General features: G+C 44.4%; 1 protein-coding gene across 2 annotated transcripts in view; it reads left to right on the plus strand.

The window, feature by feature from the left end:
* The window catches only part of LOC142566308 (uncharacterized), a 951,081-nt gene that overhangs the window by 438,357 nt on the left and 497,383 nt on the right, over positions 1 to 15,341 (plus strand). The window lies entirely within an intron of this gene.

Consider the following 15,341-nt stretch of genomic DNA (forward strand, 5'->3'; position numbering starts at 1 on the left):
TGCGTTCATGTTAAAAAAATACGAGTCGTGACTGCAGCTGCAGCTCTTGATGTCACCTGCCTTCGTAATGATAAAAAATGCAGTCAATTTGTTGAGTACTTTTTGTAGCTAATTATATTAACAATCTTTCCTTGCTAGATGACATGGCTTCATATATTTATGCTGTATGTGTGATCCACAAAAGAACATTGTAAAAATAATTTATCGCATTTACAGAATGCCTTTTTGTTACTTGTCACATGCATAGCAGACACGTAAGGGTATGTAATGATGGGTGACATACTTTTGCGCCAGCCGCCAAAGCTAATTTGTTCACCGTCAACACGAAGCTTTTTGCAAAAAATTTGAACTTTACAGTTTTGTTAGGTGATAAACTGAACCTCCAAGGCTTGAAACATTTTGCAGCTATACCAAGTCAACCAGGCTGATTCTGTATTTATTTTGTGCCTTCTGTATTTCGCTACGTTCGAAGAAAATTCAAACTTTGCACATGTTGGCAGTCACACCACTTCAGTCTCTTGACATGCACACCATCTGAATATCTGGATAATATAATTTCCCGTTCAAAAGAAACGTATCCGTGCCTTCTAGTTTAGCTGGGCACCCGCTGTGGTTGCTCAGTGGCTATGGTGTTGGACGAGGTCGCGGGATCGAATCCCGGCCTCGGCGGCCGCATTTCGATGGGGGCGCATTGCGAAAACACCAGTGTATTTAGATTGAGGTGCACGTTCAAGAACCCCACGTGGTCGAAATTTCCGGAGTCCTCCACTACGGCGTTCCTCATAATCAGTAAGTGGTTTTGGCACGTAAAACCCCATAATTTAATTTTTTAGCTTAGCTGGGCAAGAACAATCAATTTTTGCCAAAATTCTAGAAAACTTTTGCGAAGGAAAATAAATGAGGAGGAAGAGTTGTGAGCTTAACAAACGTATCTAAATTTTTTCAACTATATTTGTGATGGTCAAAAAACGCTGGCTGGTTGCCCTGGAATGACCCAAGTGTATGTACGAAAGCAAATTTTCTCAAATTTTCTCATTGTAGCTACTCAAAATCAAGCAAACTTAAAATGGTTTGCCATAATGGAACAGTTCTTGACAAAATTGGGTGGTTTGGCATGAAATGACTTAGGATACTTAAAAAATATTGCTACTGCTACAGAACAGTATTTGCGATGACAAAGAGGCGAGCAGGGTGAAGACAACGACGACGATTAGAGGCTAGCGCGGGCTGTCCTTTTGGTCAAGTGCAGCGTATTTCCTTGTAAATATACTTGTATATAACTTTTCGTCTGTGTCTGCCACGTAACATATCTGGTGGAGGTGGACGTTCCCTGCACCTCGTCACGGAGCTTCGCAGTGGACGGTACGTCGAGCCTTCCTTCATGGCTCCCGGAGACAACTCGACTCCGTCGGCTCCGACACCTGCTGCCACCTCGACGACCTACGTCACTCTCCCCGCTCCCCGTGATCCTGGCGATTCTCGGGCAAAGATTATGAAGACGTCGAGGACTGAATCAGCCTGTATGAGCACGTCAGGCGAAATAACCGGTGGAACTCTACTATCATGCTCGCCAACGTAGTCTTTTACCTCGGTGGCACACCTCGAGTTTGGTTTCGGACGCACAAAGATGAGCTCACCAGTTGGGATTCGCTTAAGCAAAAGCTCCGAGACTTGTTCAGCAACCCCTACGGTCACAATCTTGCCGCGCAGAAGGCGCTTTCCGGCCATGTGCAGACGGCAGCAGAGCCCTATGTCACGTACAATCAGGACGTCTTGGCTCTGTGCCGCAAAGTTGACACACTCATGACTCAGTCAGAAAAGGTTTCCCACATCCTCAAAGGCATTGCCGATTACGCCTTCATCTTGCTCGTTTTCAACAACTTGGCGACGGCGGATGCAGTTATAGGAGAGTGCCGCGGCCTGGAACTCGCTAAAAGCCGACGTATCGACCAACAGTTTGCCCGTCTGCCCAACACCCCAGCGACATTTTCCTGTGCAGACGCTCCTCATCCCAACAACACTGGCGATGATGCCAGAATCGTCCGGCGTGAGATCGAGGCCGCCTATCCGGCCGCCTGGGACTCCAGCCCCTCCAAAGCACCTGCAGTCACGGTTTCCCTGATTCAGGCAGTTGTCCGCCAGGAGTTCGAAAACATGGGTCTTCACACCATCTGCTCGGCCTATGGCCCTAATATCCACCCGGCTTCTTCGATTCCGCCCCGTCCCGCATCTTCTTACCCACCACGTTTCCGCAACCCGTATGAATGGCGCACTGCTGACGACAAGCCCATTTATTTTCACTGCCATCGAATCGGGCACATTTCTCGGCACTGTCGCAATCGCTGGAATTGCCCGACCAGGTATACTTATACTGCCTACTCTCGCTCCTTAGGTGGCCCTTCTCGTCCATATGCTGCACGCTCCGATAATGCCGCCACAGATTCTCCTGCGCCGAACCGCCCCTATTCTCGTTCGCCTTCGCCCCAACGACGACAATCTCGCTCCCCCAGCCCCGTCGCTCCTATTCACCGACTCCCTTCGGACGCCGCTCCCAGCCGGAAAACTAGACGATGCAGCGCCTCGAGGTGACGCTGCATCGCTTCCTAAGACGCCAAATGCTCTACTGACGTTGCCCACTCATCTGTACCTTCTTGACGTGCAAGTCGACGGTGTTTTTCTATCTACTCTTACAGACATTGGGGCGCATTTGTCGGTAATGAGCGCTGACCTTCGTAACTGGTTGAGGAAAATAATCACGCCCGCCACGACGCCTGTTGTCCGCGTCGCCGATGGCGGAACAGCCCCCGTCTCCTTCGCCGATCGCTCCACTATCGTGCTATTCACAGTCATAGCCCACTGTCCCGACGACATCATCCTCGGCTTAGACTTCCTCTCCGCACATTCTGCTCTCATCGATTGTTCCGCCAGTACTCTCCACCTTGACCTGCTTGTTCTGGATCCCGCTGAACCACACCCCCAGTCACCTCAGTTCCGTCAACTTCGTTCGCTTGTCGCCTTCGGCAGTGACTTACGTTGACTTGTGTCATATCCACCAGTCCCCGACGGTGACTACATCGCGGCTCCTATGCAAGACGTCCTACTTACGCACGGGATCACAGTACCTCCTACCGTTTTATCTATTACGGTGAATTGCGTCTGCCTGCCAGCGGTCAATTTTGGCTTGACGACACAAGTGCTGCCACGCGGGATGTCTCTGGCGAAGATTTGCTCATTCGAGAATCGCTCAGTAGCATCTATTGCAGTAGACGCCAGTTCATCCGATCCCCCTCTACCATCGCACTCGGAAACTTGTACCATCGCCGACTTACAGAAAATGACTGCGCCCGACGTGCAGTCCGAGCACGCTCGTGAGCTCAACCGCGTTCTGTTTTCCTGCCACGATATTTTTTAGTTTACCGAACATCCTTTGGCCCAAACTACAGCTGTTAAACATCGCATTTATACCGGTGACGCCCCTCCTATTCATCGCCGCCCGTTTCGATTGTCACCGGCTGAGCGTCAAGTTATTCACGCCGAAGTTCGCAAAATGCTTGACAAGAACATTATTGAACCGTCATGTAGTCCATGGGCGTCACCGGTTGTACTGGCAAAGAAGAAGGATGGCTCATGGCGGTTTTGCGTGGATTATCGGCACCTTAACAGGGTTACCAAAGAGACGTATATCCCCTACCTTGGATTGATGACGCCCTTGACTGCCTCCACGGTGCTCGCTATTTCTCCTCTATTGACCTTCGCTCCGGCTACTGGCAGAATGCCGCGGACGATCTCGACCGCGAGAAGACTGCTTTTGTAACACCCGACGGTCTTTATCAATTCAAAGTGATGCCGTTCGGTCTATGTAACGCTCCTACCACTTTTGAACGCATGATGGACTCCCTTCTTCACGATTTCAAATGGTCCACGTGCCTGTGCTACTTGGACGACGTTGTAGTATTCTCCCCAACGTTCGCTACGCAAGTCCAGCGCCTCTCACGAGTCCTGGACGTTTTTCGTCGAGCCGGTCTGCAACTCAACGCATCAAACTGCTAACTCGGCCGTCGCTAGATTACTGTCCTTGGACATCTCGTTGACGCGAATGGAGTGCAACCGGACCCAGGCAAGATCCTTGCCGTTATGCACTTCCCTGTTCCAAAGTGTGTCAAGCATGTGCCCAGCTTCATCGGCCTTTGTTCGTACTTCCACCGTTTCGTGAAAAATTTCGCGGCCATAACACGACCACTAACCGAGCCTTTCGAAAAAGACGCCCGTTTCCGGTGGGGCAATAACGAGGCCTGTGCATTCTCGCTTTTAATCGACCTTCTCACAACGCCTCCAGTTCTGGCCCATTTCATTCTTTCTCCGCCTACCGAAGTCAGTACTGATGCCAGCGGTCACGGAATTGGCGCAGTACTTACACAACATCAGCGCGTCCACGACCGTGTTATCGCTTACGGCAGCATGCTCTTCTCACCCGCGGGGGGCAACTGTTCTATCACTGAGCGTGAGTGTCTGGCCCTAGTTTGGGCGGTTGCGAAGTTCCGCCCATACTTATATGGCCGACCCTATTCCGTTGTCCCTGACCATGACGCGCTTTGCTGGTTATGCTCACTGAAAGATCCTACAGGAAGACTTGGTCGCTGGGCCTTACGCCTCCAAGAATATTCGTACTCCCTAACCTACAAATCTGGCCGACTACACAAGGACGCTGACTGCCCGTCTCGCTACCCGGTAGAAAAGCCTGACGACGCCGATAGTAGTACCGCCAACGGCATTTTCGCTGTGTCTGCCTTCGCTAACATCGCCGATGAGTAGTACGAAGACCTATCGCTGCGAGCACTCATCGAGCGTCTGCGCTGTACACCTACCGACGCATCCGTTCGCCGATATGTCCTCCAGGGCGGCATTCTGTACCGAAGGAGCTTCCTTCCTGACGGATCTGATCTTCTTGTCGTGCTAAAACATCTACGACAGACTGTGCTCTTTGAGATGCATGACGCACCCACTGCAGGACATGTTGGGGTAACCCGCAATTGGGACCGCGTCCGCCGCCGCTTCTATTGGTCTGGTCTCGCTCGCTCCGTCCGACGCTATGTTGCTACCTGTGATCCCTGCCAGCATCGGAAAACACCGCAGGTGCTACCTGTCGGTCATCTCCAGCTGATCACCGTCCCTGTGGAAGCGTTCTTTCGTGTTGGATTAGACCTCCTCGGTCCTTTTTCCACGTCATCCTCTGGGAACAAATGGGTAGCCGTCGCAACTGATTATGCCACCCGATACGCTATTACGCGGGCTTTCCCTAGCAGTTGTGCCACTGACGTCGCGGACTATCTCTTGCGTGGCGTTATCTTGCTTCATGGAGCCCCGCGACAGCTGCTTACTGACCGTGGTCGTAACTTCCTCTCGAAAGTTATCGCCGACATTCTGCGTTCCTGCTCCATTCAACACAAGCTCACTACCTCATACCATCCTCAAACCAATGGCCTGACAGAGCGGTTAAACCGTACTCTTACCGATATGCTGTCCAAGTACGTTTCCAAGGGCCACCACGACTGGGACATTGCCCTTCCTTACGTCACATTTGCATATAATTGTTCCCGGCATGACACCGCCGGATTTTCTCCATTTTATCTACTGTACGATCGCGAACCAACATTGCCCCTTGACACGGCACTTCCTCCTGCTGCGATCTCAACAACCGAGTATGCGCGCGACACCATCGCCCTCGCCGACCTTTCACGCTAGCTTGCCCGTACTCGACTGACGGCCTCGCAAACCACTCAGCAGCGTCAGTACAACGCCTGCCACCGTGACGTACAGTTTTCGCCTGGTGCGCTCGTGCTTCTGTGGCGCCCTCTCGTCAAGTCGGACTTTCAGAGAAGCTCCTTTCGCGATACACGGGGTCCTAGAGCGTGCTGCGCCAGGTGACGCCTGTGAAGTACGAAATTGCTCCTGTGCATTCAACCTCGTCCTCTACTCTGGCATCTAGTGATGTGCACGTCAGTAGGCTCAAGGCCTGCTACACTGCTTCCGAGTCCGGCGTTTAGTCGCTCCGGGACGGCGCTTTTGCCTCCGGGGGTAGTGCTACGGAACAGTATTTGCGATGAGAAAGAGGAGAGCAGGGTGAAGACGACGACGACAATTAGAGGCTAGCGCGGGCTGTTGCCTCTTGGCCAAGTGCGGCGTATTTCCTTGTAAATATACTTGTATATAGCTTTTCGTCTGCATCTTCCTACGTAATAATATAATAATAAGGAAGCACTATTCTTGCTGGAACTATATCAAAAACTACCATAAAGTGTAGTGAAATATAACAAAGAACAGCACTTGTATTCTGGATTGAGCAATCCAACGTGGGCTTCTCAGGAGACTAGCATAAGTAACATAAAAATGTCAAGGCACAGAAAGGCATTTTTGTATTCTCCTTTGAGAAATCCAAATTGGGCTCTTCGCGAGACTAAGACAAACATAAACGAACGTAAAAATGCCGAGAGTTACAAAAGTACAACACTTGTGCTTTGGTTTCAGCTGTCTGACTTGGGCTCTTCAGAGGCTATTGGTCCCATGCGAGAAGTGAGGGCAGAGTTCCTTACATAGGGCATGTTGGTACCAGGAAATTATCGACTCGTGAAGCCTGCAAAAACAACAAAAAGCCAGAAGTTTTTAAAAAGCAACTGCCACATGCAAAAGCGTGACATGCAATATACCCTCATTATACTGAAATTTATTTATGTATTTGTCTTACTTTATTCCAACTTTCCACGGGTACAGCTTTACAGCATGACCATTTAAATCGATTCAATGTGGCACAGGACTCCACTAAGTGTCAAATGCAGGAAAGGGCAAAGAGGAACAAAACACTGTAGCAAAATAGCTTGCTGATTTTCCTCAATGTCGAATATGTGAACTTTCGTTGCTTAGAAACAAAATGGTGAAAAAAAATTTCATGTCGTTCATAACGAAACCTAAACTACTCACAACTACAATTATTTCTTGTCACTTTCATAATTAGGATGTGCAGCACTTCACTGCTTTTCAATGCTCCAAATACAATACTGTCATGTCACTAGAATTGAGTGTGGCTTCATTTGAAATTAGGTTTCACGAGTTCACAAACAATTGGAATGTACTTCTCGCCTTACAGCGGCTTAAGACTCTACTTTAAAGAAAATACCGCCTACAGCGAAGTATGTTTTCTGCCTAAACGACTGAATGACTGTTATAATGAGGATTCCGTGTAGTTGTGCACCAAGCTGCTTAGTGTGACATATGCAGAATGTGACAGATACCAAGAAATGCTCAGTCTTCTAAGAGCCAAGCGCCAGAGGACTGACTTCTTTAACCCTTTTAGGTTTCACTGCCGTACATCTGTGGCTGTGACGGAAGATTTTGAAAAAGATGTGCCTTTTCAGAACAAAGTGTTGCCTGGCATCCCACTGGAGGTGCTGCAACCTTCTGAGACTTCTAGAACATATTCTTATTGTGTGATGCCCGTTGGGTTTCTCCAAACTGATTTTTCACTTAGCTCCTTGGTGTCTGTCATAGGAGTAATTTGGGAGTGTCGCCACTTCACCTAGTTTACTATAAAAGAAATTTTTGTAAGGTGCATTACACAAAAAAAAATTATGGTGCTTTAGCCTGCATAGAAAAATAAACATGTAAAACTGCAAATATTGAAGGCGTTTTGGTAATTTATTGTCATTTTCAAAAAAATTATGTACCAGTTTTTTTTTTCTCGGCAAGTCACTCTGAAGAACTTAAATCTGCAACAAAAATATAGGGGATGCGTGAATTAAGATTTTTGAGACCGAACCGAATAATGCCAGAAGCAAATCGAATACTGGATAGCTTCTGAATAATGAAGAGCTGATAACAAAATTTATGTAAAATTATGTTCACATCCTAGTACTCATAAAGTTAGCAAGTTTCTGTCATTGCATAATATGTTATGAAGAGCTGTTTATTAAAAGCAGTAATATAACAGCAAAAAGTTTATTCACATGCACAGGACTCTTCAGTAAGCATGAATGATTGCCGTACAGCCTCTAAAGTTCAGCTACTTAAGTCACGTAGCCTGGTCCTGGTCTGCTATTGTTTTACAAGTTCTCACGTTTTATGTGTATACTATATTACTGGAGGTAAAAATTTACCGTACTTTGGCTGAAATTTCATGTTATATTGTTGTGTCGAAGTATTAGAATACTCGCATTTACAAATAGTGACCATTCAAAGACCAAATTGAATAGGACACTATTCAATTCGAAAGTTTTGAGCTTTCACATCACAAAAAAATATATAACTCCTAAATTGGAGAGGCATATTCTCCCCACAATGTGATCCTCAACGGGCTAAACAAGAGTGACGGTAAAGCCTATTCATCGTTTTGATAAATTTAAGCCCATAATCTACTTGGCAATGGTTCATAATAACCCTGTGAAGAGGCTAGTGAAGTAAGGAAGCAGGAAATAATTCCAACAATTTCAGAATGGGAGTAGTGGACATGTCCGATGGTCTGTAAGAAGCTTTATACATTAGGCCCCAAGGGCCTATTCTCAATTTATTGAAGTATATGGGGGAAAGCCACATAAACATTTTTTTCATATCTTAGAATACAGTGATAAAGTGCATGTTAATAAATACGAGTCGTAGGTTAGGTACTTAGAATGAGTAAGCGTCCGCTAAACGTAGTACTGTTGATAGTGATGCTGGCAACTCTGTCCCTGTTGTTTCTTTGATTGAAACAACCAAACAAAATTGTCACAACTCCGGTTCCCTCTGCTGAAAAGCTGCTGTCTGGCATCACATGGACGTCCTTCAAGATAGGAGCAACTTTAATTCAATGTGGTCTGTTAAAATTGGTGAAACTGCCGTTTCACATCTCAGAACCTGGAGAGCTGTTTTGATTGCTGAAATTTGGTGAACGTGCTGGTCCTCGAGCTGAGCAGTAACCACACTTGAGCATAGCTTCTCCGCAATTCGTGTATTAGAATAACACTTTCAGGCTGCTTAAACATGTCCTCCATGCCACTAGATTTGGAGCGTGCGTCCCAGACAACCATTCATTGCAATGACAGCCAGGTGTCACTGCTAATGCGCAAATGCAGCTCATCTGTTGTAGCCGCCAAAAACTTCTGGCAATGAAGGCAACCTTTAAATTTTAGAAGCATTTGAGTGTGGTGGCACTAGGCACTTAAGATGATATGAACAATCATTCCAAATGGTAGGCCATTGTAGCACACAACTGCACACATGGGCTACTTGAAAGTCGTTTTTACAGATTTTACAGGCTGTATACAGGTTAATTTACAGTACTCTTGTTCCGTCCGAATTGTTACGCTTTATTGCTGCCACTGCTGCCAAATTGAATTTTATTCTGACACTGCGCTGTTTCGTTTGTTGAAATTTGCTGCTTGTTCCAGTTATCTAGTGAATTTTTTGCTATGCCTAATGAAATTGAAAAAGTTCGAGACGAGCTGAGGAAAGAATTTCGAAAGGAGACTGCAGCCATGCGCAACTCTCTAGAACGCGACTTACGCAACGACTCGAGAGAACTAACTAAAAGTGTTGAGCACTGCAGCGAACAGTTTGATGACTTGCTTGCTAAGGTTTCATCCTTACAAAAGGAAAATAAGGCACTAAAGTCTGAGAACGCTGCAATGTCATCCGAGTGCGAACAACTGAAGACGTGATGTTCTGACCATGAACAAAGATTGACAGGCATGGAACAGTATTCCCGGAATAAAAACATTGAAATTAAGGGACTTCCAGCAAAGGGAAATGAAAGCCTTCCGAACATGTTGCAAAAAATGGGCTAAGTGATCGATGAGCCGACACTGGAAAGTGATGTAGACGTTCGCCACCGAGTTCAAACGAAGAACAAGAGAAATACAAATGTAATTGTCCAATTCAAAACTCGAGCAAAGCGTGACACTGTGCTAGCGAAAGCGAAGAAGACCAATCTCGCAGTGGAAAGCCTTGGATATAGCGGTTCAGATTCTGCGTACGTGAACGAACACTTCTGTCCACTGCTCAAAAAATTGCTGGGAATGGCAGTGGCACGAAAAAAGGAGCAGAAGTAGAAATTTGTGTGGTCGCAAAATGGGCACATTCTGGCTAGGAAAACTGAGTCGTCGGCGATTGTGCGCATCACTTGCGTACAAGACCTAGATAAGATAGCGTAGATGCAAAGTATTTTTTTCCTAACAACTAACTGACAAACTGCGCTTTAACATGTGCTCAATCGTGTCGCCTTCTGACCTTTGTCCTACGTTTACTCAGAAAAACAAAGCTCAGTCGTTTTTTCATGTTAATGCGCAATCCTTGCGCAATAAAGGTGATGAGCTAGAAGCATTGTTCTGTACACTGAGCTTCCGTTTCAACGTAATAATGATTACTGAAACTTGGTATCACAGCAGTAGCGATGTTATGCACCTACCCGCCTACAATACATATGTGCAGAATCGTACTGATAAACGAGGTGGTGGCGTCATGATATCACCCGAAAAGACTTTCAAATGCAAAATTCTTGTCGACTTCACTATAAACCACGAGGACTACGAAATTCTGTCATTACAAAGCGGAAGAAACGTGTTTTCTGTTACATACAGACCACCCAGAGGTAGCGTTTTGAATTTTGGTCGCTTTCTTGATGAATGTCTGCAGTGGATCACAGAAAACAACCTTAATCTAGTTCTGGGTGGTGATTTTAATATTGATTTCTTATCTTCGTCTGCGCGTAAAGGTGAAGTCGACTGCATATTACACGGCATTGGATTCACTAATGTCATAAATAAACAGACACGGCTAGAGACAGCGACGGCAATTGTGTCTTCATTAGTAACTGTCGAGTTGACTGTCTTCACTCAGGAGTCAATGTCCAAATAAGTGATCATCTGCCCATATTCTTGTTTGTAGATTCTTTAACTCCTCAAAAACAACGCATGCTTCCCGCGGTACTGTACCGGCGTATAAACCAAAACACAATGAATTCTTTTCTTTCAGCACTTGCAGGTGTGAACTGGAGTACGGTGCTCCGTGAAAGCGATCCAGAGGACGCTTATAATGCCTTCATTACCAGATTTAAGTATGTTTATGAGCAAAGTTTTCCACTTGAGACGCTTAAAAAACCTCGTAAGGCTCGTAAACCCTGGATAAGCGTCGAATGTCTTCAAATGATAAAACAAAAAGCTATCTTTATAACCGCTTCATCAAAAGCAGATCACAAGATGACCTGGCGCGTTTTAAGACGTATCGAAACAAAGTGACGTCTTTTCTACGCCGAGCAAAACAAGAGTATATGGAAACGCTATTCAACCCAGACGTGTTAAAAAATAGTGACCTTGTTTGGAAAACAATAAATGAAATTTTGAATCAAGGTGCACATGCCAGCGGCATGCTTGAAGTCACAGTAGACAACATACCGCTGGGTGGAAAATTATTAGCCGAAAAATTTAATGATTTTTTCGTGTCTTTGGCAGATAGCAATAGTGCCCCCCCGAATGTCAAATGCCATGACTCGCGAGTTCCTTCCACTGCATTCTTGATGCCAACAGACAGCAGCGAAATCGAAGCTTGCCTCTTGACCCTCCGCAACAGTACCTCACGGAACATAGATGACCTTATGATTCAGCCAGTAAAATATGTAGCCGATATAATAAGCCCAGTCCTAGAACATATCTTTAATTGTTGCCTCGAACATGCAGTGTTCCCTTAACGAATGCAGATTGCTAAAGTAACCGTTGTTCATAAAGGTGGAGACAAAAACGACCTATCAAATTATCGGCCAATTTCTATTCTTCCGATTTTCTCAAAGTGTTTTGAAATGATACTGTATACGCGAATGTCTAGTTTCGGTGGGAAATTTAATATACTAACGCCAAGCCAGCATGGTTTTAGGAAGAACTTTTCGACAGAGACTGCACTTCTAACCCCAAAAAGAACTAATCTTAGAGTCCTTTGAGCAAAAGCTTTTCACTCTTGGTATTTTCATCGATTTCTCGAAAGCGTTTGACCGCATCAATCACCAAACAATGTTAGCCAAACTCGAACACTACGGTTTTCGCGGAAAATCGTGTAAACAAGTAACAGTAAACAGCGAACTACCAGATGTTAAACATTTCTTCTGGCGTTCCGCAGGGAAGTGTTCTTGGACCTCTGCTTTTCCTCCTTTATGTCAACGACATAGTCTGCTTAAGTAAAATCCCAACATTTGTGATCTACGCAGATGATACCACTCTGTTCTTCCGAGCAGCACATGTACCAGATCTTGAACAGCAAGCTACAGAGTGTCTGCGCCTACTTCACGAGTGGTCTGAATCGAACTCGCTAATCATAAACACGAAAAAAAGTAAAGCTGTATTATTTAGGCCTCGTAACAAGATTGCTACTACTCCACAGATCTGCTTAAAGATGGGTTCGTCGTCCATTCAAATAGTTCCCGTGGTCAAAAGTCTGGGTGTTTTTTTAACGAAAATTTAACGTGGGACGCTCACGTTGAAATGGTCAGGGGCAAGTTGTCAAAGGTTATTGGTATCGTGTCCCGACTGCGATAGTTCCTACCGATGCGTGTTAAGCAAATGCTGTACAATGCACTGTTTTCTTCAGTCGTTAATTACTGTATGTTGGTCTGGGGCACGACGTCATTTACCAATATCAGACGGCTGCACATGCTTCAGAAGAGAATTGTTCGAAATATTGTTAATGCTTCGAGATTTGAACATACCGCACCGATCTTTGCGTCACTTGGCATCACCCCCCTTCCCCAACTGCATGAAAATTTACTGTTAAGGCGGTATAAAACAAGTATAAGACAGAATAATACATTTATGTCAGACCTGGCAATTTTGAAATCCAAGGAACTTAAGTATGCTACCCGCACTGGCTTCACGTGGTTTGCGCCTAAAACGCGAACGAATTACGAAAATGCTAAGCTACATTCCTCCACAAACGTTAAATGACGCGCTGTGAATTGATGTAAATTTAGGTACTGCTGAAACTCTTATCATAGTGCTTTGTGCTTGCTTTTGTTTTTGCCTGTAATGTTCAAATATAGTTTCATTTGTGTCGACGTTACTATTGCGAATGCTTTACACATGCTGTATTATACACTGCAATACTGTTGCCAAGTCATTGTAGGCTGCGTCGACCTCTGTCAAGCCTTTCTTCTGGCTTTTTGTCGACGCACCCAACATCCTCATGATGATGTTGAATAAATAATTGTTGTTGTTTGTTATGCCAATGACAAGTTGCTAGTTTTAGAAAAAAATGTGAATGTAAAAATGCAACCGGAAAGGTTATATGGTACTTGCCTATAACAGCGCTGACCCTGGTGGGGTCAAGAGCCTCTTTTGTCCCTTGGCGTTATTTCCAAAGCCCAAATGGCCCATGAGCTCCTCCTTTGTGAACATAAGGTGAAGCAAGGCCCTTGCAAACTTTCCTGGTCCACCATGGCAGGCCATGGTAAACTGTGCCAGGATAACCTTCTCAATGTGCACTCCTCCAACCTATGTGAACCTGCATGTTTAAGTAAATGTTAGCAAAGCAGTGTTAAGCGTTTCAAGCACATTTACACAACAGCGCTACTGCAAATAAATTACAAAAATTATTTATTTATTTAAAAATTTATCTGTTTATTTATTTATTTATTTATTTATTTATTTAAAAATTTATTTAAAAATTTATTTAAAAATTTATTTAAAAATTTATTTAAAAATTTATTTAAAAATTTATTTATTTATTTATTTATTTATTTATTTATTTAAAAATTTATTTATTTATTTATTTATTTATTTATTTATTTATTTATTTATTTATTTATTTATACTGTAGTGCAATTTGCGCTATAGCAGGAGTGGGTTGAGAAAAGGTACAGAAAATGCATTCGAGTATACAGCGGTAAACACAAGTGAACACTTCTACAAAAGAGCACTGATGAAAGCAATATACACACGAAGTTATACAAATGCTAGAGGGCATGGGTGAGTACGGTTATGCATCTAGGATGGCGGTTGCCAAAATTCGGGATGACCATGAGCGAATGGACCCAGGTAATGAATTCCGGTCTTTAAGTGGGGAGAAAGGTGAATTTGAACATGTTAGCACGTGCGTGGTAGGGTATCAAGTTTAGGTCATGATGTCTCCTCGTTCATGATCCTGGCGTGAAGTTAATGTAATTATCATTTGAGAGCCTAAACAATGAATTGACAATGCAATGCAAGAATTTTAACGATTCGACACGGCGACGAGAAGAGAGCGTGTTTAGATTCAAGGAAGAAAGTGTTGAAGAGGGCGAAAAGTCGCGATCGTAACGATGACATAAATCGCACAGCTTTTTTTCTGTATTGCTTCTAGCTTATTAATCTCTAACTGCTTATGCAGGCTCCAAACTACAGATGCATAATCAAGAACAGGGCGGATTATAGATTTATACATTAGTAACTTTGTGTCTTTAGGAGATCGGGTTAGCGTTCGCTTCAAGTAACCTAATTTTTTTAGTCCTTTACTGCATATGTAATCAATGTGTTTAGACCATGACATGTTATGCGTAAAAATGACACCAAGATGCTTATACTCAGAAACCTTATCTACAGCACGGTCATTGAACTAGTAACTAAAAAGGGAGGGGCAAAATTTGTTGCAGAAAAACATCACAACGGGTTTATTGAAATTAATGTTCATTTGCTAAGTGTTACACCAATCGCAAAACCTTGAACGATAATGATTAGAAGAGTTAATCACTTCATATAGAGCGTAGTCATCAGCATAAAGACGGATGTTAGAAGAGCAGTGAAGTGGCAAATCGTTTATATATAATAAAAAAGAAGCGGCCCAAGAACGGAGCCTTGGGGCACACCTGATGTCACATCAACAGTAGCGGAGTCAGTCGAACTGTAAGAGACGAACTGGGAGCGAAATGAGAGAAAGCTTAAATCCAATTAACTAAATGAGGATTATTCAGTACAGCATTAGGTTTAGCAATAAGTTTAGAATGTAAAACGGTGTCAAATGCCTTCGAGAAATCTATAAAAATGGCATCAACCTGGTTGCCTACATCAAGGTTAAATGAAATGTCATGCTTGAATTCAGCTAGCTGCGTTAACGTGCTAAAACCGCGCCTAAACGCATGTTGCATGTTAGACAGTAAATTATTTGATCCCAGAAAGAGTGTGATGTGCTTATGAATGGCGTGTTCCAGCATTTGGCATGACTGTGACGTCAGTGGAATTCGCCTGTAGTTCGAGAAACACTGGTTACCTACAGATTTATAAAGAGGGAGCACTTTGGCTGACTTCTATGAAGAAGGTACAATAGCGGATGATAAAGACTTTCTGAATATGACTGACAGA

The sequence above is a fragment of the Dermacentor variabilis genome, unplaced genomic scaffold (assembly GCF_050947875.1).
Source record: "Dermacentor variabilis isolate Ectoservices unplaced genomic scaffold, ASM5094787v1 scaffold_12, whole genome shotgun sequence".
Taxonomy (NCBI): domain Eukaryota; kingdom Metazoa; phylum Arthropoda; class Arachnida; order Ixodida; family Ixodidae; genus Dermacentor; species Dermacentor variabilis.